This window comes from Phyllobates terribilis, unplaced genomic scaffold, assembly GCF_046119375.1.
Source record: "Phyllobates terribilis strain yellow unplaced genomic scaffold, ASM4611937v1 Scaffold_1__5_contigs__length_1240528914, whole genome shotgun sequence".
NCBI lineage: Eukaryota > Metazoa > Chordata > Amphibia > Anura > Dendrobatidae > Phyllobates > Phyllobates terribilis.
In genome coordinates, this window is record NW_027362761.1 from 220277546 (window position 1) to 220299789 (window position 22244).

Consider the following 22244-nt stretch of genomic DNA (forward strand, 5'->3'; position numbering starts at 1 on the left):
CGGCAAGGTACAAATAGGCAGCTGGTGGGTGGGGGCAGCCCGTTCCTGCCTGCTGTACCTGGCTGGACACAAATATAGTGCGAAGCCCCACGTCAATTTTTTTTTAAATTATTTCATGAAACTAGATGGTGGCCCGATTCTAACGCATCGGGTATTCTAGAATATGTATGCGGCAGACCCGGCGCAATCAGCAGAGCGGTGTTTAAATTTGGCGCCAAAATCGCTGACTGGTCGCGGCCAGCAACCGCGACCAATCAGCAAAGCGGTGTTGAAATTTGGCGACTATATCACTGATTGGTCACGGCCGGCGGTCGCGACTAATCAGCAGAGCGGGGTTTAAATTTTGCGCCAATAATGCTGATAGGTTGTGGTCACGACCAATCAGCAAAGCGGTGTTTAAATTTGGCGCCAATAATGGTGATTGGTCACGACCTCGACCATTCAGCAGAGCGGTGTTTAAATTTGGCGGCAACAATGTTGATTAGTCGCGGCCGGCGGTCACGACCAATCAGCAGAGCGGGGTTTAAATTTGGCGCCAATAATGCTGATTGGTCGAAATCGCCGGCTGCGACCAATCAGCTGAGCGGTGTTTAACTTTGGCGTCAAAATCGCTGATTGGTCGCGGAAGGCAACTGTGACCAATCAGCAGAGCGGGGTTTAAATTTGGCGCCAATACTGCTGATTGGTCGCGGCCGGCAACCGTGACCAATCAGCCGAGCAGGGTTTAAATTTGGCGCCAATACTACTGATTAGTCGCGGCCGGCATCCGCGACCAATTAGCAGAGCGGGGTTTAAATTTGGCGCCAATCTCGCTGATTGGTCGCGGCTGGAGTCCGTGACCAATCAGCAGAGCGTTGCTTAAATTTGGCGCCAATCTCACTGATTGGACGCGTCTGGCATCCGCGACCAATCAGCAGAGCGTTGTTTAAATTTGGCGCCAAGCTCGCTGATTGGTCGCGGCCGCTATTTAAATGTGGCGCCCAAATCGGTGATTGGTCGCGGGCAGCGTCCGCGACCAATCAGCAGAGCGGTGTTTAACTTTAGCGCCAAGATCACTGATTGGTCGCGTGCGGAGAGCGCGACCAATCAGCTAATCGTATTGGTGAGGACCGGGGAGCGCCGCTGCCTGGTCGGATACTTCCGTTGCGAGAAGCAGGGAGATGAGCGACTGCTCGCAGCAGATGTATCCCGACCCGCAGCTCCGCTCCCCGGTCCTCCCTTCACACCCTAGCCGCTGATGTCCCCACAGTATCCGCATGGTGTTACAAAGATCCGGACATTTGTGTTTAAAATCGCTGATTGGTCGCGGGTGCTGCCCCCGACCAATCACCGATTTGGGCGCCAAATTTAAATATCGGCCGCAACCAATCACCAATCTTGGCTCCACATTTAAACACCGCTGTGCTGATTGGTCGCCGACGCTGGGCGCGACCAATCACCGATTTTGGCGCCACATTTAAATATCGTCCGCGACCAATCAGTACAGCGGTGTTTAAATGAGGAGCCAAGATGGGTGATTGGTCGCGGCTGATATTTAAATTTGGCGCCCAAATCGGTGATTGGTCGCGGGCAGCACCCGCGACCAATCAGCGATTTTTAACACAAATGTCCGGATCTTTGTAACACCATGCGGATACTGTGGGGACATCAGCGGCTAGGGTGTGAAGGGAGGACCGGGGAGCGGAGCTGCGGGTCTGGATACATCTGCTGCGAGCAGTCGCTCATGTCCAGGGTTCTCGCAGCGGAAGTATCCGCACAGGCAGCGCCGCTGACATCCATGCGGCTAGGGTGTCAAGGGAGGACCGGGGAGCGGCGCTGACATCCAATTGGTCGCGGCCGCTATTTAAATGTGCAGCACAAATCGGTGATTGGTCGCCGTCTTGACCGCGACCAATCACTGATCTTGCCGCCAAAGTTAATCACTACTGTGCTGATTGGTCGCGGACGCTGCCCGCGACCAATCACAGATTTGTGCGCCAAATTTAAATATCAGCCTCATACACGTCACTGACAGCGTGGGAAAATTCTCCCACGCTGTCAGTGACGTACATGAGGTGAGCTGAGTTCATTGGACATGAGCTCACCTCATGCACGTCACTGACAGCGTGGGAAAATTCTCACGCTGAAGCGCTGAGTGCAGGAGAATTTTCCCACGCTGTCAGTGACGTGCATGAGGTGAGCTGAGTTCATTGGACATGACCTCGGCTCATCTTTATGCCGTCACAGAGAGACACTGAGGAGCGCAAGCATGCCTGCGCTTCTCAGTGTCTGCGGGATGACAGGCTGGATGGCAGCGTTCTGCTGCGGTCCAGCCTGTCATCTCGATGTAGCAGAGCTGAAGCTGTCGTGGGAACCATGGAAAGGTAAGGATTATGTTGCTTTATTATTTTACTTTTATTGCAGGAGATCGTTGGCTTCAGCTGGAATGGGCGTGATGGTAAGTGTGGTTTAATTTAGAACAATAAAGAATTGCGTGTTTATTTCAATTAAAGGACTTTATTCTGGGTGTTTGTGTTTTTTTTTTTAACTTTGACTATGGGGTTAGTAATGGGGGTGTCTTATAGACGCCTCTCCATTACTAACCTGGGCTTGATGTCAGCTGGCATTATAAGCTGACATCAACCCCAGCCCTATTACCCCACTGCCACTGCTACAGGGCAGCGTGGAAGAGCGAGGCTAAGTGCCAGAATTGGCGCATCCTATGGATGCGCCATTTCTGGGGCGGCTGACTGCTGGTGTTTCTAGCCTGGGAGGGGGCCAATATTCATGGCACCATTCCTGGGCTATTAATATCAGCCCCCAGCTGTCTGCCTAGCCTTTGCTAGCTATTAAAATAGGGGGGACCCCACGTCATTTTTTTGGGGGGGTCCCCCATTTTAATAGCTAGTAAAGGCTAGGTATTCAGCTGGGGGCTGATATTAGTAGCCTGGGAAGCTCCATGAGTATTACCCCCTTCCCAGGCTTCAAACATCTGCCCCAGCCGTCTGCTTAACCTCCGCTAGAGACTAAAATTAAGGGGAACCCCACGCCAATTTTTTTTTTAATAAATCCTTTATTTTAACACTAAATGACAAGTACAGTAATCAACACTGTCACTGTACTTCATATATATGTGACTGACATGTTTCTATCTATCTAATCTATGTGTGATGCTCTATTCTTTCTGTTCTAAATTGTCGGGTACAGATGCTGAATTGCCGGCCGGCTTTTTTAAAGAGACGGTGCATGAAAACACTATTATTTTTTTAAATCAATCCTTTACACTAAATGACAAGTACAGTAACCAACACTATCACTGTACTTATTATATATGTGATTGGCATGTTTATATCTATCTATGTGTGAAGCTCTATTCTTTCTGTTATAAATTGTCGGGTACCGCTGCTGAATTGCCGGCCGGCTTTTTTAAAGAGATGGTGCATGAAAACACTATTATTTTTTTAAATAAATCCTTTACACTGAATGACAAGTACAGTAAGCAACACTGTCACTGTGCTTCTTATATGTGTGACTGACATGTTTCTATCTATCTAATCTATGTGTGATGCTCTATTCCTTCTTGTCTAAATTGTCGGGTACCGGTGTATGCCGCTGCTGAATTGCCGGCCGGCTTTTTTAAAGAGAGCGTCTTCTGAGCAGTTTGTCAGCTTTTGGACACCTTTGAAGGTGTTTTCTATGTGTTTCTATGTGTTTTTGTTTGCCTGCCATTGGTTTTAACGATGTTCGACGGTGTTCTAAGGTGTTCGACGAACAGTTCGACGAACAGTTCCTCGAACATCCCGGTGTTCGACGAACCGAACCGAACCCGAACACTACGGGGGTGGCTCAACACTAGTCACCACCACCCTGTGTTCCACATGGTCTAGTCTCAGTAGATGTGAGTCTGGATCACATTATTATTATTACTTTATCGCCATTTATTCCATGGCACTTTGCATGTGAAAAAGGGGTGTACATCGCAAAAACAATTACAATAATCTTGAGCAAAAATGTGACAGCGACTGGTACAGGAGAAGAGAGGACCCTGCTCGCAAGGGTTCAGTCTACAAGGCATGGGTGAGGATACAGTAGGTCAGGATAGACCTGGTCTTTCAGCGGTATGGTAGAGTGAGGGTTTCTGTAGGTTGTACACATGTCATAGCAGCAGACAAGTTTTTGAAGCTGCTGGTGCCTCCAACGTCCCCCGAATAACAAAATTCAGGGTCCTTCAGAGGTTTGCAGCTGTGCATAAGCCATCCTGTTGACTTCCTCTATCCACTGTACACAAGCAGAAACAGCTCCAGTGGGCCAAACAATACATGAGGACTGACTTCAAAACTGTTTTGTTCACCGATGAGTGCCGTGCAACGCTCGATGGTCCAGATGGATGGAGTGGAGGATGGCTGGTTGATGGACACCCCACGCAAACATGGCTACAGCACCAACAAGGAGGAGGTGGATTAATGTTTTGGGCTGGAATCATGGGGAGAGAGATTGTCAGCCCCTTTAGGATCCCTGAAGGGGTAAAGATGAACTCCATAATGTATGTGGAGTTTCTCAAACAGCACTTCCTGCCATGGTTCAAGAAGAAGAACCGTGTATTCCGCAGCAAGATCATTTTCATGCATGATAATGCACCGTCTCATGCTGCACATGACACATGTGCATCTCTGGCTGATATGGGCATAAAAGGGGACAAACTTATGGTGTGACCCCCATGCTCCCCTGACCTCAACCCCATTCAGAACCTCTGGAGCATCATCAAAAGGAGTGTCTATGATGGTGGGAGGCAGTTCACATCTAAGCAACAGCTCTGGGAGGGTATTCTGTCCTCATGCAAAACAATTGAAGCAGAAACCATCCAAAACCTGACAAATTCAATGGACAAGCCAGTTCAGAAGCTCCTTTCGAACAAGGGGTCCTATGTGCAAATGTAACATCACCTAGAATAAAGTTTTGAGTTGAAAACTGTTTGATTTCAGTTTCTAATAACCTGCTAATGCTTATAATTTCAAAAATGACCATTTTTTTGTTCTTTATTAAATTGAAAAGGTTGATCGAAGAGTGTGGGGGATCTAAGAGTGTGGCAACCCAGTAGTCAGGATTACTTCGAATTCTGACAACCTGAGAGTCATGTTGCAGGTAGTGCAGCAAGAAGGCACTCATGTATCTTGCACATCTAGGAGACCCAAAATTATTTTCCGGGCTAGATGCAGCTAAAAATTATTAGTTTGAAAGCTGGTGGAGCTTAGTATAGATGGCCTAATAGAATCAGTACTGCACACTGCTACAAAGCCCAAATTATTTTCCAGCCAAGATACAGATAAACATGATTAGTAATTTTAAAGCTTAAAACGGTTGGTGAGGTGATTTTAACAAATCATCAAGCTTTTACTCTCCCTAGGATGACACAGGGGTAGAAAAGTCGTATCGGATCCATGATTTGTTCATCTTTATAAACTTGAGTCTGTCTACATTATCAGTGGAGAGCCGCGTGCGCTTATCTGTCAGCACACCACCAGCAGCGCTGAACACCCGTTCAGACAGAACGCTGGCTGCGGGGCATGACAAGATCTCCAAGGCGTAAGTGGCGAGCTCCGGCCATTTATCCAGATTGGAAGCCCAAAAAGAGCAAGGGTATAGTGACACAGTCATGGCTTCAATGTTTACTTGGAGATACTCCTGTACCATCGTCTCTAGGCGTTGACTATGTGTCAGACTTCTTGTCTCCTGTGGCCTTGCAAAGGATGGGCTAAAAAAGTGGTGAAATGATTCCGCAAAATTGATGTTACCAGCAGATACTGTGTTTCTGTTACGGTTTGAGTGCTGAACACTCGACGGTCCCACGGTTGGCAAGTTGGAACTGTGAGATTCACTACGTGCACCACTGGTGTTTTGTGGAAAAGCACATGTAAGATTCTGCAACAGTCTCTGCTAATACTCCTGCATGCGTGCATCCCTTTCTATGGCAGGAATAATTTCTTCAAATTTACTTTTGTACCGGGGATCTAACAGTGTGGCAACCCAGTAGTCAGGATTATTTCTAATTCTCACAATTCGAGGGTCATGTTGCAGGTAGTGCAGAAGGAAGGCACTCATGTGTCTTGCGCATCCAGGAGCACCAAGTCCCTGTTCTGTTGGTGGCGAGGTAACAATCATGCTTCCTTCCTCTGTCCTCTCCCCCCAACCTCGCACAACATTAATGTGATCAAGGTCTCCCTCATCTGATGAGTCTTCCATCAGTTCGGTCTCCACTTCTTCCTGGGCTCCTGCACCTTCCTCACTAGTTTGGCTGCTACCATGCGCCCTGGTAAAACCATCTCCCCCACCCTCACAAGCCTGCCACCTTGGTGCTGCCGACCGTCTGGACCTTGCAGATGTTAGCCCTTCCGCATACAACTCCTCCTCCTCTACTTCCTCCACCTCCTCTTGTGCCACCACCTGACTCCGAATTCTGTTTAACATGTGCTCCAGCATGTAAATCACCGGAATAGTCATGCTGATAATGGCATCGTCAGCACTAAACATCTTCGTCGCCATTTCAAAACTGTGCAGAAGGGTGCATAGGTCCCTGATCAGAGACCACTCCTCCAGCGTGATTTGCCCCACCTCTGGATCTCGTTGGCCCAGGCTATACGTCAGAACGTATTGCACCAGGGCTTGTCGGTGCTGCCACAGTCTCTGCAACATGTGCAGAGTTGAATTCCACCGGGTAGGCACATCGCATTTTAGGCGGTGAAGTGGCAGGCCCAACGACTTCTGTAGAGAAGTAAATCACTGAGCTGCGGGATGCGAACGGCGGAAGTGAGCACACAGCGACCGAGCCCTCTGCAGAAGGCCATCTAGTCCGGGATAGTGGTCTAAAAATTGCTGGGCAACCAGGTTCAACACGTGAGCCATACAATGCACGTGTGTGACATTGCCCCGGCGAAGGGCCACACCCAGGTTTGCAGCATTGTCGCACACGGCCTTCCCTGGTTTCAGGTCTAGTGGAGACAACCATTCATGAAACTGGTTCTCCAGGGCTGACCAGAACTCCTCAGCTGTGTGACTCACATTTCCCAGACATTTCAAAGTAAAACCGCCTGATGACGTTGAGCCCTGCTGCCAGCATAGTAAGGAGGTTTGCAGGATCCCTTCTGCACAGTTAGAAAGCTTGTGGCATGACCAGACAGGTTTTGGGTGCAGGTGGAGGACCGAGAGGAGGTTGAGGAGGCAGAAGCAGTGGAGGAACTTTGAGATAAAGAGGATTGACGCACAAATCGTGGGGACGGCAAGACTTGGGCAGCAGCCCCTTGTCCTGCTGTCACAATAGTTACCCAGTGCCCAGTCAGCGACATGTAACGCCCCTGTCCATGCCTACTCGTCCAAGTGTCTGTGGTGAAATGCACCCTGTCACACACAGAGTTTCTCAAAGAAGCGGTGATGTTGTGTGCGACATGCTGGTGGAGCGCAGGCACACCTTTCTTTGAGAAGTAGTGCCGACTGGGCATCTGGTACTGGGGCACTGCGACTGACATAAGGTCTCGAAAATCCTCTGTGTCCACCAGGCGGAAAGGAAGCATTTCTGTAGCCAAAAGCTTGCAGATGGTGAAATTCAACCTCTTAGCTTTCTCATGGCTAGGAGGAAATGGTCTTTTACTTGTCCACATCTGAGGGACCGAGGGCTGGCTGTTGTGCTTAGGCGGGGTTGAGAAGGGTGTCCCCGGCAAACTGCCGGTCTGTGAGGAGGATGCAGGCAGACATGTTAGGTTGCCTTGATCCAAAGGTGGTGCTATCGATGTCAGACAGCGCTGAACACCAGCTGGTGTTACCACCTCCAAAGAAAATGATGACCTGCCAATCACGCTGGCTGTTGCGGGTAAAGAGGTGGCAGGACTGCGTCCCAAAACAGGTGTGACTGCTGTCCCCCCCGTCACAGAGGATGAAGAGGCCGCAGATGCACAAGATGGGGCAGACGGTGGTTGGCCCGTCCGGCTAGGCCGCATTGTAGCACAGTGAGCTTCCCACTGCAACTTATGCTTCATGTCCATGTGCCGGTTCATGCATGAAGTATTCAAACTATGTATTTTTTGGCCTCTACTTAGATTTTGCTGACAAATGTTACAGATAACACGAGGTGGGTCATCTTTATCGATCTGAAAAAATTCCCAGGCTATGCAAGGCTTAGCACCCATGCGACCTGAAGAGCCACCACGACTTGTGGTCAGAGGCAAAGTTGTGTTTGAGGATGCAGTTGTTGACGTGCTTCCAGTACTACGTCTCTGTCCAGGAAGGCGCAACCTGACATCGTCGTCACTAGCATCCTTCTCCACCTCCTCTGCTGACCTCATCTCTTGGCTGACTGTGGGTTGACAGTAAGTGGGATCTCTAACCTCATGATCATCACCCTGTGTGTTATCACACCCGTCGTCCTCAGAGCCAACCTGTTCCTGCCCTGACAAAAAACTAAAGTTGTCGCTCCAATCAGGTATTTGAGTCTCATCATCATCTTCCTCATTGTCTCCACCAACAGGAGTTACAGTTTGGGAACGAGGGTCTACATTATGGTCAGAAGCTTCTTCGTCTGGTCCTGGATCCGACTCATAAAGTTTCTGGGCATCAGTGCAGATCATTTCCTCGCTTCACAGAAGCTCTGGATTCACAGAAGCTCTGAAGCCGACCTCTGATTCCCAGGCTATAGTATGAGTAAACAGCTCTGCAGACTCAACCATCTGTTCTACCCCATACTCAGACGGGCAGCTGGAGACTTGGGAGCTGTGAGGAAGCAAGTGCTTGGGTGACACCTCTGAGGACTGGAGTAATTGTGATGTTGAAGTTGAGGTGGTGGAGAGCCGACTTAAAGGAGCACTTGATATCAGTTGAAGCACCTGCTGTTTTTGGGCCTCATCTGGAATTTGTAGCGATTGGCGTGGCCGTAACAAAGGGATCTTATCATATTGTCCGCTAAAAGAAGTAGACATTTTAGTTTGGCTGGAAGATGGTCTTTCATCTGCAGATGTTACTGTTGCTTTAACACCTACCCCACGGACACAACCTTTTTTTCCCTTCCCAACACGCCTATTCCCCTTTCTACCAGCAGCAGGCCTTTTTCCACTCATTTTGGTGGTTAACTAATTCACAACTCTGGAGTTGTTTGCACAAAAAAACAATGGATGGGAACCGAGCAGAGCTGAGTGGCCAAACTGTGGTATTAGGCCAAAAGTATTGATTGGGTTAGATGCAGAAAAAAATTAGATTGAATTTGCAACCTGATGGAGGTCAGTATAGATGGACTAATAGACCAAGTCCCACACACTGCTAGAAGCCTAAATATTTTCAGAGCTAGATGCAGAAAAAAATTTGATAGAATTTGCAACCTGATGGAGGTCAGTATAGATGGACTAATAGACCAAGTCCCACACACTGCTAGAAGCCTAAATATTTTTTCAGAGCTTGATGCAGAAAAAAATTAGATTGAATTTGCAACCTGATGGAGGTCAGTATAGATGGACTAATAGACCAAGTCCCACTCACTGCAATAAGCCTAAATATTTTTTCAGAGCTAGATGCTGATAAAAAATATTTTTAATTTGCAACCTGGTGGAGGTTAGTATAGATGGACTAATAGAACCCGTCCCACACACTGCTACAAGCTGAAATATTTTTTCAGAGCTAGATGCAGAAAAAAATTATATTGAATTTGCAACCTGATGGAGGTCAGTGTAGATGGACTAATAGACCAAGTCCCACACACTGCTACAAGCCTAAATATTTTCAGAGCTAGATGCAGAAAAAAATTAGATTGAATTTGCAACCTGATGAAGGTCAGTATAGATGGACTAATAGACCAAGTCCCACACACTGCTAGAAGCATAAATATTTTCAGAGCTAGATGTAGAAAAAAATTTGATTGAATTTGCAACCTGATGGAGGTCAGTATAGATGGACTAATAGACCAAGTCCCACACACTACTAGAAGCCTAAATATTTTTTCAGAGCTAGATACAGAAAAAAATTAGATTGAATTTGCAACCTGATGGAGGTCAGTATAGATGGACTAATAGACCAAGTTTCACACACTGCTAGAAGCCTAAATATTTTTTCAGAGCTAGATGCAGATAAAAAATATTTTTAATTTGCAACCTGGTGGAGATTAGTATAGATGGACTAATAGAACAAGTCCCACACACTGCTACAAGCTGAAATAATTTTTCAGAGCTAGATGCAGAAAAAAATTAGATTAAATTTGCAACCTGATGGAGGTCAGTATAGATAAACTAATAGAACAAGTCCCACACACTGCTACAAGCTGAAATATTTTTCAGAGCTAGATGCAGAAAAAACTTAGATGGAATTTGCAACCTGATGGAGGTCAGTATAGATGGACTAATAGACCAAGTCCCACACACTGCTAGAAGCCTAAATATTTTTTCAGAGCTGGATGCAGAAAAAAATTAGATTGAATTTGCAACCTGATGGAGGTCAGTATAGATGGACTAATAGACCAAGTTCCACACACTGCAAGAAGTCTAAATATTTTCAGAGCTAGATGCAGAAAAAAATTAGATGGAATTTGCAACCTGATGGAGGTCAGTATAGATGGACTAATAGACCAAGTCCCACACACTGCTAGAAGCCTAAATATTTTTTCAGAGCTGGATGCAGAAAAAAATTATATTGAATTTGCAACCTGATGGAGGTCAGTTTAGATGGACTAATAGACCAAGTCCCACACACTGCTAGAAGCCTAAATATTTTTTGAGAACTAGATGCAGATAAAAAATATTTTTAATTTGCAACCTGGTGGAGGTTAGTATAGATGGACTAATAGAACAAGTCCCACACACTGTTACAAGCTGAAATATTTTTTCAGAGCTAGATGCAGAAAAAAATTAGATTAAATTTGCAACCTGATGGAGGTCAGTATAGATGGACTAATAAAACAAGTCCCACACACTGCTACAAGCTGAAATATTTTTTCAGAGCTAGATGCAGAAAAAAATTAGATTGAATTTGCAACCTGATGGAGGTCAGTATAGATAGACTAATAGACCAAGTCCCACACACTGCTAGAAGCCTAAATATTTTTTCAGAGCTAGATGCACAAAAAAATTAGATTGAATTTGCAACCTGATGGAGGTCAGTATAGATGGACTAATAGACCAAGTCCCACACACTGCTAGAAGCCTAAATATTTTTTCAGAGCTAGATGCAGATAAAAACTATTTTTTATTTGCAACCTGGTGGAGGTTAGTATAGATGGACTAATAGAACAAGTCCCACACACTGCTAGAAGCCTAAATATTTTCAGAGCTAGATGCAGAAAAAAATTAGATTGAATTTGCAATCTGATGGAGGTCAGTATAGATGGACTAATAGACCAAGTCCCACACACTGCTAGAAGCCTAAATATTTTCAGAGCTAGATGCAGAAAAAAATTAGATTGAATTTGCAACCTGATGGAGGTCAGTAGAGATGGACTAATAGAACAAGTCTTATACACTGCTAGAAGCTGAAATATTTTTTCAAAGCTAGATGCAGAAAAAAATTATATTGAACTTGCAACCTGATGGAGGTCAGTATAGATGGACTAATAGAACAAGTCCCACACACTGCTAGAATCTGAAATATTTTTTCAGAGCTAGATGCAGAAAAAAATTATATTGAATTTCCAACCTGATGGAGGTTAGTATAGATGGACTAATAGAACAAGTCCCACACACTGCTAGAAGCCTAAATATTTTCAGAGCTAGATGCAGAAAAAAATTTGATAGAATTTGCAACCTGATGGAGGTCAGTATAGATGGACTAATAGCCCAAGTCCCACACACTGCTAGAAGCCTAAATATTTTTTCAGAGCTTGATGCAGAAAAAAATTAGATTGAATTTGCAACCTGATGGAGGTCAGTATAGATGGACTAATAGACCAAGTCCCACTCACTGCAAGAAGCCTAAATATTTTTTCAGAGCTAGATGCTGATAAAAAATATTTTTAATTTGCAACCTGGTGGAGGTTAGTATAGATGGACTAATAGAACCCCTCCCACACACTGCTACAAGCTGAAATATTTTTTCAGAGCTAGATGCAGAAAAAAATTAGATTGAATTTGCAACCTGATGGAGGTCAGTGTAGATGGACTAATAGACCAAGTCCCACACACTGCTACAAGCCTAAATATTTTCAGAGCTAGATGCAGAAAAAAATTAGATTGAATTTGCAACCTGATGAAGGTCAGTATAGATGGACTAATAGACCAAGTCCCACACACTGCTAGAAGCATAAATATTTTCAGAGCTAGATGTAGAAAAAAATTTGATTGAATTTGCAACCTGATGGAGGTCAGTATAGATGGACTAATAGACCAAGTCCCACACACTACTAGAAGCCTAAATATTTTTTCAGAGCTAGATACAGAAAAAAATTAGATTGAATTTGCAACCTGATGGAGGTCAGTATAGATGGACTAATAGACCAAGTCTCACACACTGCTAGAAGCCTAAATATTTTTTCAGAGCTAGATGCAGATAAAAAATATTTTTAATTTGCAACCTGGTGGAGATTAGTATAGATGGACTAATAGAACAAGTCCCACACACTGCTACAAGCTGAAATAATTTTTCAGAGCTAGATGCAGAAAAAAATTAGATTAAATTTGCAACCTGATGGAGGTCAGTATAGATAAACTAATAGAACAAGTCCCACACACTGCTACAAGCTGAAATATTTTTCAGAGCTAGATGCAGAAAAAACTTAGATGGAATTTGCAACCTGATGGAGGTCAGTATAGATGGACTAATAGACCAAGTCCCACACACTGCTAGAAGCCTAAATATTTTTTCAGAGCTGGATGCAGAAAAAAATTAGATTGAATTTGCAACCTGATGGAGGTCAGTATAGATGGACTAATAGACCAAGTTCCACACACTGCTAGAAGTCTAAATATTTTCAGAGCTAGATGCAGAAAAAAATTAGATGGAATTTGCAACCTGATGGAGGTCAGTATAGATGGACTAATAGACCAAGTCCCACACACTGCTAGAAGCCTAAATATTTTTTCAGAGCTGGATGCAGAAAAAAATTATATTGAATTTGCAACCTGATGGAGGTCAGTTTAGATGGACTAATAGACCAAGTCCCACACACTGCTAGAAGCCTAAATATTTTTTGAGAACTAGATGCAGATAAAAAATATTTTTAATTTGCAACCTGGTGGAGGTTAGTATAGATGGACTAATAGAACAAGTCCCACACACTGCTACAAGCTGAAATATTTTTTCAGAGCTAGATGCAGAAAAAAATTAGATTGAATTTGCAACCTGATGGAGGTCAGTATAGATGGACTAATAGACCAAGTCCCACACACTGCTAGAAGCCTAAATATTTTTTCAGAGCTAGATGCAGAAAAAAATTAGATTGAATTTGCAACCTGATGGAGGTCAGTATAGATGGACTAATAGACCAAGTTCCACACACTGCTAGAAGCCTAAATATTTTTTCAGAGCTAGATGCAGATAAAAACTATTTTTTATTTGCAACCTGGTGGAGGTTAGTATAGATGGACTAATAGAACAAGTCCCACACACTGCTAGAAGCCTAAATATTTTCAGAGCTAGATGCAGAAAAAAATTAGATTAAATTTGCAACCTGATGGAGGTCAGTATAGATGGACTAATAAAACAAGTCCCACACACTGCTACAAGCTGAAATATTTTTTCAGAGCTAGATGCAGAAAAAAATTAGATTGAATTTGCAACCTGATGGAGGTCAGTATAGATGGACTAATAGACCAAGTCCCACACACTGCTAGAAGCCTAAATATTTTTTCAGAGCTAGATGCAGAAAAAAATTAGATTGAATTTGCAACCTGATGGAGGTCAGTATAGATGGACTAATAGACCAAGTCCCACACACTGCTAGAAGCCTAAATATTTTTTCAGAGCTAGATGCAGATAAAAACTATTTTTTATTTGCAACCTGGTGGAGGTTAGTATAGATGGACTAATAGAACAAGTCCCACACACTGCTAGAAGCCTAAATATTTTCAGAGCTAGATGCAGAAAAAAATTAGATTGAATTTGCAATCTGATGGAGGTCAGTATAGATGGACTAATAGACCAAGTCCCACACTCTGCTAGAAGCCTAAATATTTTCAGAGCTAGATGCAGAAAAAAATTAGATTGAATTTGCAACCTGATGGAGGTCAGTAGAGATGGACTAATAGAACAAGTCTTATACACTGCTAGAAGCTGAAATATTTTTTCAGAGCTAGATGCAGAAAAAATTATATTGAATTTGCAACCTGATGGAGGTCAGTATAGATGGACTAATAGAACAAGTCCCACACACTGCTAGAATCTGAAATATTTTTTCAGAGCTAGATGCAGAAAAAAATTATATTGAATTTCCAACCTGATGGAGGCTAGTATAGATGGACTAATAGAACAAGTCCCACACACTGCTAGAAGCCTAAATATTTTTTTCAGAGCTCGATGCAGAAAAATATTATATTGAGTTTGCAACCTGGTGGAGGTTAGTATAGATGGACTAATAGAATGATGCTATGCCCAAAAGGTTTTACTTCACTAGGTGCAGTAAAAAAAATTGTATTCTATACACACATGGTGTAGCTTGCAACACAGATAGGCTACTCCACTGACTAACACACTCTGCAATAGGCCAAAAAGGATTTGCTTTGCTAGATTTAGCCAAATGCTGTGAAAAAAACTTGCCCAGCACTGGTACAGACCTGCCTTGCAAAAAGTGATAGGAACTGATGTAACCTAGCCCTGAAAAGGACTACAATTACAATTAGTCTTTACTCCCACAACCTATCTATTTAGGAGCACAGACCTGCCTGATAAAAGTCGTAGGAAATGATGTAACCTAGTCCTTAAATGGACTGCAATCACAACTCTTCCCTACTCCCAGGCTATCTGTAGATTTGTACGAAAATTGGCTTGAAATTAACAAAGTATAGCGCACACAGCAACAGTGGTGCCGTCTAACATGCAGCTGCAGCAGTGAGAAAATGGTGGCGACAGGGAACATGGCTGGGTCTTATAGGGCAAGGACATGTGACATACACTGCCAATGACACATGCGCTTGCTTGTGTGAAAAAAAGCAGTTCGCTCCGTGTATGCGCTGCTGATAGGCTCACAGACTGCCAGACTGCACCTCCCCACTGTAAATGCGGGAAAGAGAAAAAAAAATGGAGGTCTTCATTATTCCTGCAGAGATCCATCCCCTGCCCCTCCCTCTGCCCCGCTGTACACTCAAACTGCGTATTAACATTAATTTTCAGCATTACTGAGAAAAAATCCAGCTATGATTTTGGTGCACGAACAGTTATCGAACATAACCTCGAACAGCCGAATTTTTTTCAAATTGTTCGTGTTCGCCGAATGGCTCGAACACCGCCCAAAACAGCTCGAATTTGAGATTGGCGAACAGTTCGAGTCGACCACCGCTCATCTCTACTCGGAAGTTGAAAGAGCTTGGATATCCGGTTTGAAGGAGAGATTAGAGTCCAGGGTTACCCCAAGAGCTGTTCACTTTTCTATCAATAAATTTGGACCTCTCGACCGGCCAACTTCAAGCAGGGCAACAGAAAATCACATGTAGCGATTTTAGGTCACCCGAAGGTGATGGCGGGAAAGTGCAAATACTATTGCAAGAGGTGGATAATGATGAGTCACAATGGACAGAAAGTCAGGAGGAGGACCAGGGTGCGGAAGTGGAAAACGAAGCAGTAGACGATGAAGTCACTAACCCAACCTGGCAAGGGGAGCAAGGACAGAAGCACACAGGGGGAGGGAGACGTAGCACCACAACAGGTAGGAAAAAGCAGTGTGGTGGCCACGGACACAGGGTGTGCAACCGCTCTCCGGATCACCAACACGATGGAAGTTGCCAGTACAACTGTTGTTCCGAGTCTGGTTCTTTTTTAAAGACTGTTTAAATAACCCCAAAAAGGCCAATTGCAACATCTGCCAGGCCAGCATCAGCAAGAGCACAAAAACTACCAGCCTGACCACCACCAGCATGCTCAGGCACATGACAGCAAAGCACCTGACTAGCTAGGCCAAACACCAAGGTCCACAAACTGTGTCTGCGGGTGACATCACTGCCTCTTCAGCTGTTGTGCGTGCACGCAAATCCCCTGTCCATGGCGCATGCGAAGATGCCTCCTGCCCTGCACCTGTCATTGCAGACTTGGCACCGTCCACGTGCTTGTCCCTTTGCAGCGTTCAGTTGTCCCTACCACAGTCCTTGGATTGCAAGTGCAAGTATGCAGCCAGCCACCCACCCACAGGCTGCAACACTAAACTTGCACATTTATGGACTGCTTGCACTTGAAATGTTGCCTTTTAGGCTCATGGAGGCGGAAGCTTTCCACAACCTCATGGTGGCAGCGGCTGGGTGTCCATACTCGGTCCCCAGCCGCCACTATTTCTCATGGTATCGTCTCCGCCTTCCACAAACGCGAGTCCCACAACATTACCTGTGTCCTTCCCAGTACACTTAAGTGGGAAGGACCGCCTAACCCAAACACGTGGACAAGTGAATGTGGTCAGGGACAGTACGTCTCACTGACGCATGTCTCTGGGTTAATATTTTGCTCGGTCTCCTAGATAATGACCAAATTACTCATGATGGTTGAATCATCCATCTCCTTAGCTTTGTGTTACTTGGAATGCAAGCGCAAGTATGCAGCCAACCACCCACTCACCCACAGGCCGCAATACTAAACTACCACAGTTCTAGACTGCTTGGTTGCACTTGAAATGTTGCCATTTAGGCTCGTGGAGGTGGAAACTTTTCACAACCTCATGCCGGCAGCGGCCGGGTGTCCATACTCGGTCTCCCGTCGTCTCCTTCTTCCACAAGAACGGGTCCCAGAAAATTACCTGTGCCCTCCCCAGTGCACTTACTGGGAAGGACCGCCTAACCACAAACACGTGAACAGGTGAATGTGGCCACAGACTGTTCGAAGCCAGTCCACAGTAAAAAAAAAAACAGCCATAGAGTGTCCGGGAACCTTCTCACACACTTTTCTTAGCCAGGGCTGCTTCTCGGCAGGGTGGGACGGGCCCATCAGAGAACTGGAGACTCCTTCGGTGGGCCCTGGCTTCTCCATCAGGAGAGTTCATAGTGCCGAGGTGAGGTCGTGATGATGATAGAGGCCACCATCTCCTTAGCTTGCTGCGGGTACTTTTCTGTGGGAATTGGCTTGGCTCCAACCAGCCTGGAATTTTTCCAGTGGTTTAGTATTGGCATCCAGTACCAGTAGCGAAGCCATCCACAATTTCCTTCTCAGGAATTTTATTTGGTAGACTGAGTGGCTGGCCAAATAAATTAGTTTCTCACAAAGGAGCTGTAGATGCTGAGTGGCAGTAGGTGCAAGTTTCTCCAGCATGTCAGATAACAGAGGGAGAATAGAGAGGGCAGAAAAGTGGTTCAGTGGTTTGCACTGAAGCCTTGCAGAGCTGGGGTCCTAGATTCAAATCTCACCAAGGACAACATCTGCAAGGATTTTGTATGTGCTTCCCGTTCTTGAGTGGGTTTCCCCTTCAGTAAAAAAGCAGCCATAGAGTGTCCAGGAACCTTCCTACACACTTTTCTTAACCAGGGCTGCTTCTTGGCAAGGTTGCACGGGGCCCACCCGAGAATCCAGACTGGGCCCTGACTTCTCCATCAGGAGAGTTCATGATAACGCAAACTTTGCAGCTGCTATGGGGCTCTTGAGCGGGGGAGAAAGGTGGGCCCTCAGAATCAATATATATACATATATATATGTTGTGGAATACCTATACTAACTATAAACTAGCAAATCTCTCCCTGATTCAGCAGCACCTCTCCCCTCTCACTACTCTGCCTGATTTCGGGGTAGACTGTGACAAGCATAGTGGCACCAGGTCTTTATAGACCTGATAACACTGTGCGGCCAGCCAATCACTGTAATGCCCACAACCAACATGGCTACGGCATTACAGTGCATGGCAGGCAATCTCTGCATGTTCATTGGCTCTCTAAAGAGCACCAAACATGCAGGGAGAGGACCTGAGTTCCCGCCTGAGCAACCCGGAAATACTCGACAAGCGCCGATCTTGTCGAGCACCGTGATGCTCGGGCGAGTACCGAACATTGGCGAGCACGTTCACTCATCACTAGTCTCCACTCCCCCATTCCCTAGTTGCTGGGCTTTCCCCCTTTTCATATCGTTGTACGCTATTCCCATACCTAGCGTGACACTACCACACCAAGGATGAAATATTCTAGGAATACGGATACAGTCCAGTAACAGGATAAATACCCCGGTAGATGAGAGTCACAATCCTCTGCTTAAAGATAAATATGGCACTGTGGCTCCAGATACTTCTTCGTATAGGCTCCTCCAGCAGTATTTTTGTCAAGCAAGGTGTGACAAACAGGAGGGAAATCCTTAGCTTTAGATGACTCCAGACAAACGCCCACTTGGCCTCAAGCTCCAGAGAGGACAAAGTACTGCTCTCGCAAAAGCTTCACAAGTAGTAATGAATATCACCGGAACCTCCCTCTCAGACACACCAGGTATTTATACACCCAGGCCAGGAAGCTAATTAGCCTGATGGAGGTAGCCGCTGGGTCCTACAGACAGCCTGCCTCTAAGAAGATGTCTGTAATGCCAAACATAGAGATCTCCTGCAACCAACTGCAGGTCGACTGTCTGTTACCTCTGACACACCTGTGACAATTTTCCAGGGTAATCAGGGTTTTCTCCAAGTCTTTCTTGGATGCTGGCCTTAGCATCAGCATCCCACAAAGGATCTATTTTACTCATCTGTGTGTCCTCCTCAGGCCCCCTCCTCATATCTATCCAGGGGTAGGCAGACAGGTTGGATGGTTTTCAGGCAATCCCAGACATTGGTACAGTGCCTCAGAGATTAAGGCACTACAGGGGGTGATTTGTGCCATTTCGGGAGCAGAAGGGTCATGAATAGACAGTCAGGGAATGTCAGCAGGAGTTCATCAAGTGGCATGGACACATTCAGGCTGCAGATGTTAACTGTGGTAATTCAATTATCTTTTTTTAAATTAATTAAGACTCTAGACAATACGGGGAATACACAGAATGATACAGAGCAACAAGACTACAATCCTAAATTCAGTATAAATATGAACAATGAAGGAATGATACCCCACACGCCATATCACACCATCACAGGCAGTGTTTAATTGCTATTGCAGTACCTGCATACCTCTTCTGTGCCACTAAAACAAAAGTCGTTTTCAGGGTTGCATACTGTCCTTTCTCTAGTAAAACTGCTGTTACCTGCATTCAGTGTAGGGATAGCTGATGGAAGAGGGTTGGTTTTGGATTAGAGGCATATAGGCAGAGATTATTGCCTTTCAGTCCTTCTATAGGTATACTGCTGCAAACAAAGACAAAAGTCTTTTTCAGGGCTACATATTTTCTTTTCTATATTAATACCAGAAATTTTGCAGGCATATATTTTATAACTAATTTAAAATACGTTGCGCTGCTGATGGTGTACGTAGAGGCTGAGGCCGTGATCCCAGACTTCTCAACCCCAACAGATGACAGCAGTAGAACATAAAGCCAATTCAAATGTTCCTTTTTTCTGGTGTATTTCCATGCACCCTCTCCCATCCAAAAAAGGATACACGTTTCATGGTTTCTTCTTTCTCTTGTCCTCCTCCTCCTCCACCATATAAACAGGGTCATCATGCGGCCTTCACTCATAATTTTTAGGAGTTCATCTGGCGACCCTCACTCATCATTTTTAGAGGGTCATGATGTCCTCAATAATTTTTACAGGATGTGTATGAGGCCTACCTCTACAATTCTCTTACAAATATATATGTATACCCCCCCATAGTAAATGTTTTTCAGCCTTTGCACAGGCTTTACCAGTCTGGAAGTCATATTCCTTAAAAATGGGTAAAAAATGTTTTCTGAGGCCCTCCTCTATGTGTTTTCCAGTCAGGTCTTCTAATTTTTCGCAGCCCTTGCATAGGCTTTATGAGTAGTGTTGAGCCACCCCCGTAGTGTTCGAGTTCGGTTCGGTTCGTCGAACACCCGTGTGTTCGCCGAACTGTTCGTCGAACTGTTCGTCGAACACCTTCGAACACCGTTAAAAACAATGGCAGGCAAACAAAAACACATAGAAACACATAGAAAACACCTTCAAAGGTGTCCAAAAGCTGACAAACTGCTCAGAAGACATAACTAACACATGGAAAAGTGACAAGTACATATAGTCATGCGAAAATAAAAGAGGTGGAGGAGTAAAAGGAGGGGGAGACACAGATATAGGCATGTCATGCCCTTCTAAAATCCAAAAAGTGAGAAGCCGACACGGCCAGTCCGCTCCTGCCCGTGCCACCTCCGTGTCGCCGGGTTTGTGCCAGAGCCGCAGTGAACCCTGACGGCCAGCCCCCCTCTCCCAATACTGGTGCCTGTCCGCTGGTGGGTCGAGCGAGCCCCCCTGTGGTGGAGGCAGCTCTAAGCTTTTTAATTTAAATTCTCTCTCTAATTTGAATGAATACACTTTAAATCCATTTACAAGGATCTATTGGAGGGCAAGTCTCATGCCAGCAGCCGCGTAATTCCAGCTCCAGTAGCGTCCACTAAAGCTGCTGCAGTTAAAAAGCTTTTATAAGGATCGAGCTCGGCTGTCCACCGCAAGGCATCCTACTGCCAGTCCCAGCCCCTATGCCTTGGGGTGCCTCCTGATGCTCTTCACTAAGTATCCCATGGTCCCGAATCATTTCCTTTGAAAAAATTAAGTGTCTAAACTACAGGTGGTGTAGCTTGCTTAACAGCCGGGATAATCCGCTGACTAGCAGACACTGCTACTAGGCACAAAGTATTTCCTGGGCTAGATGCAGTTAAAAATTTGTAATTAGATACTCTCGTTGGATGCTGAGAAAGCATTCCATAGAGTCTCCTGGCACGCCATATATGATTCTCTTAAAAAGCTTGGGGTAGGGGTCTAGGGGACCCTTTTATAGCCAAAATCATGGCCCTGTATCGCAATACGTCACCTAGGCTGAAGATAAATGGAACTGTAGCACCCTGAGGGCTCGGTTGCTACAGACGTATTGCACCTCACCCAGAGGTGTGATATCTCACTCTCAGGTAAGGATGGAGTGTGGATCAGGACCCGACACCTGCATGCATTACACCACATTGCCGTGGGGCAGGGCGACCAATATGCCCCTGAGATGGGCACGACAGTCCCTGTCCCTGGCTGGAGTGGGGGGAGGGAACACTGAGGAAGGGGAACCCTGTAGTGCAGGAGCAGGGAGGAAGCAGTTCCTGGGTGCATTGAGAAGGGAGTATAAAAGGTGGGCACCATCTTAGTTCAGTGCAGAGAAGTCTGAGCAGAAGTGGCAGGGAGCAGGGGCTCTGCATGAGCTCTGCTCCGGAGGTGGGCCTAGTAACAGAGGCCCAGGCCTGGAAGAGGGAGAAGGAAGGAAGAGGAGCGGAGAAGGCTCCAGGAACGAGGAATGAAGGGATCCCAGGGGTGCGGACGGGCGAGTCGCCACCGCACGCCCGAATCCACCTGCGTGGAGGGGTCAGGCCAAAGGGGGAGACCGGTCCCCGAACTAGTGGAGGCAGGAAACGACCCTCAGCTAGAAACCGGAGGCTCTGACATTTTATGTGGCGCAGCCCCTCGCTACACCCGCTAGGAAGGCACCACATAGGGTCAGGGAAACTGGCGCCAAGTTTACCAAGAGGAGGCCCGAGGCAGCCGGACAGAAGTGTTGGTAAGAAAGGCCAGACAAAGGACACACAAAGGGGGTCCTGTGAAGTGCTCCAAAGTTATCTGGGAGTTGTCTGAGCCCCTCACCTGGTGAGCACAGTACGACGTGGGCAGCCGTTACCTGCAGACGTGGTCTGGATAATAAGAACTGTGAGTAAAGGTCCTGGACTGCATCACTGACTCCGTGTCGTTACTGCTGCTGCCCTGCACCATCACCCCCATCCTCCGCATACACTGCCCTGAGGCTATACTCCTCCCGTGGGGAGTTATGCTACGCTCTGCTGCACCCACAACACCAGCCTCAGCGGTCTGCCCTGTAGCAGCGGTTCACTCTGACCGCAATCCACGGGTGGCGTAGTCGGACATTTAAACATCAAAACCACATAAATAGTTCCGCCACTGGTTTGACCGCCCTGAGCCACGGAACCGGGTCGCCGCCACGAAGACTACAACCTCCAGCATCCACCAAAAAGGGTCCGGCTCCGGGTGTCCCAAGGCCCAGGGGGTGCGT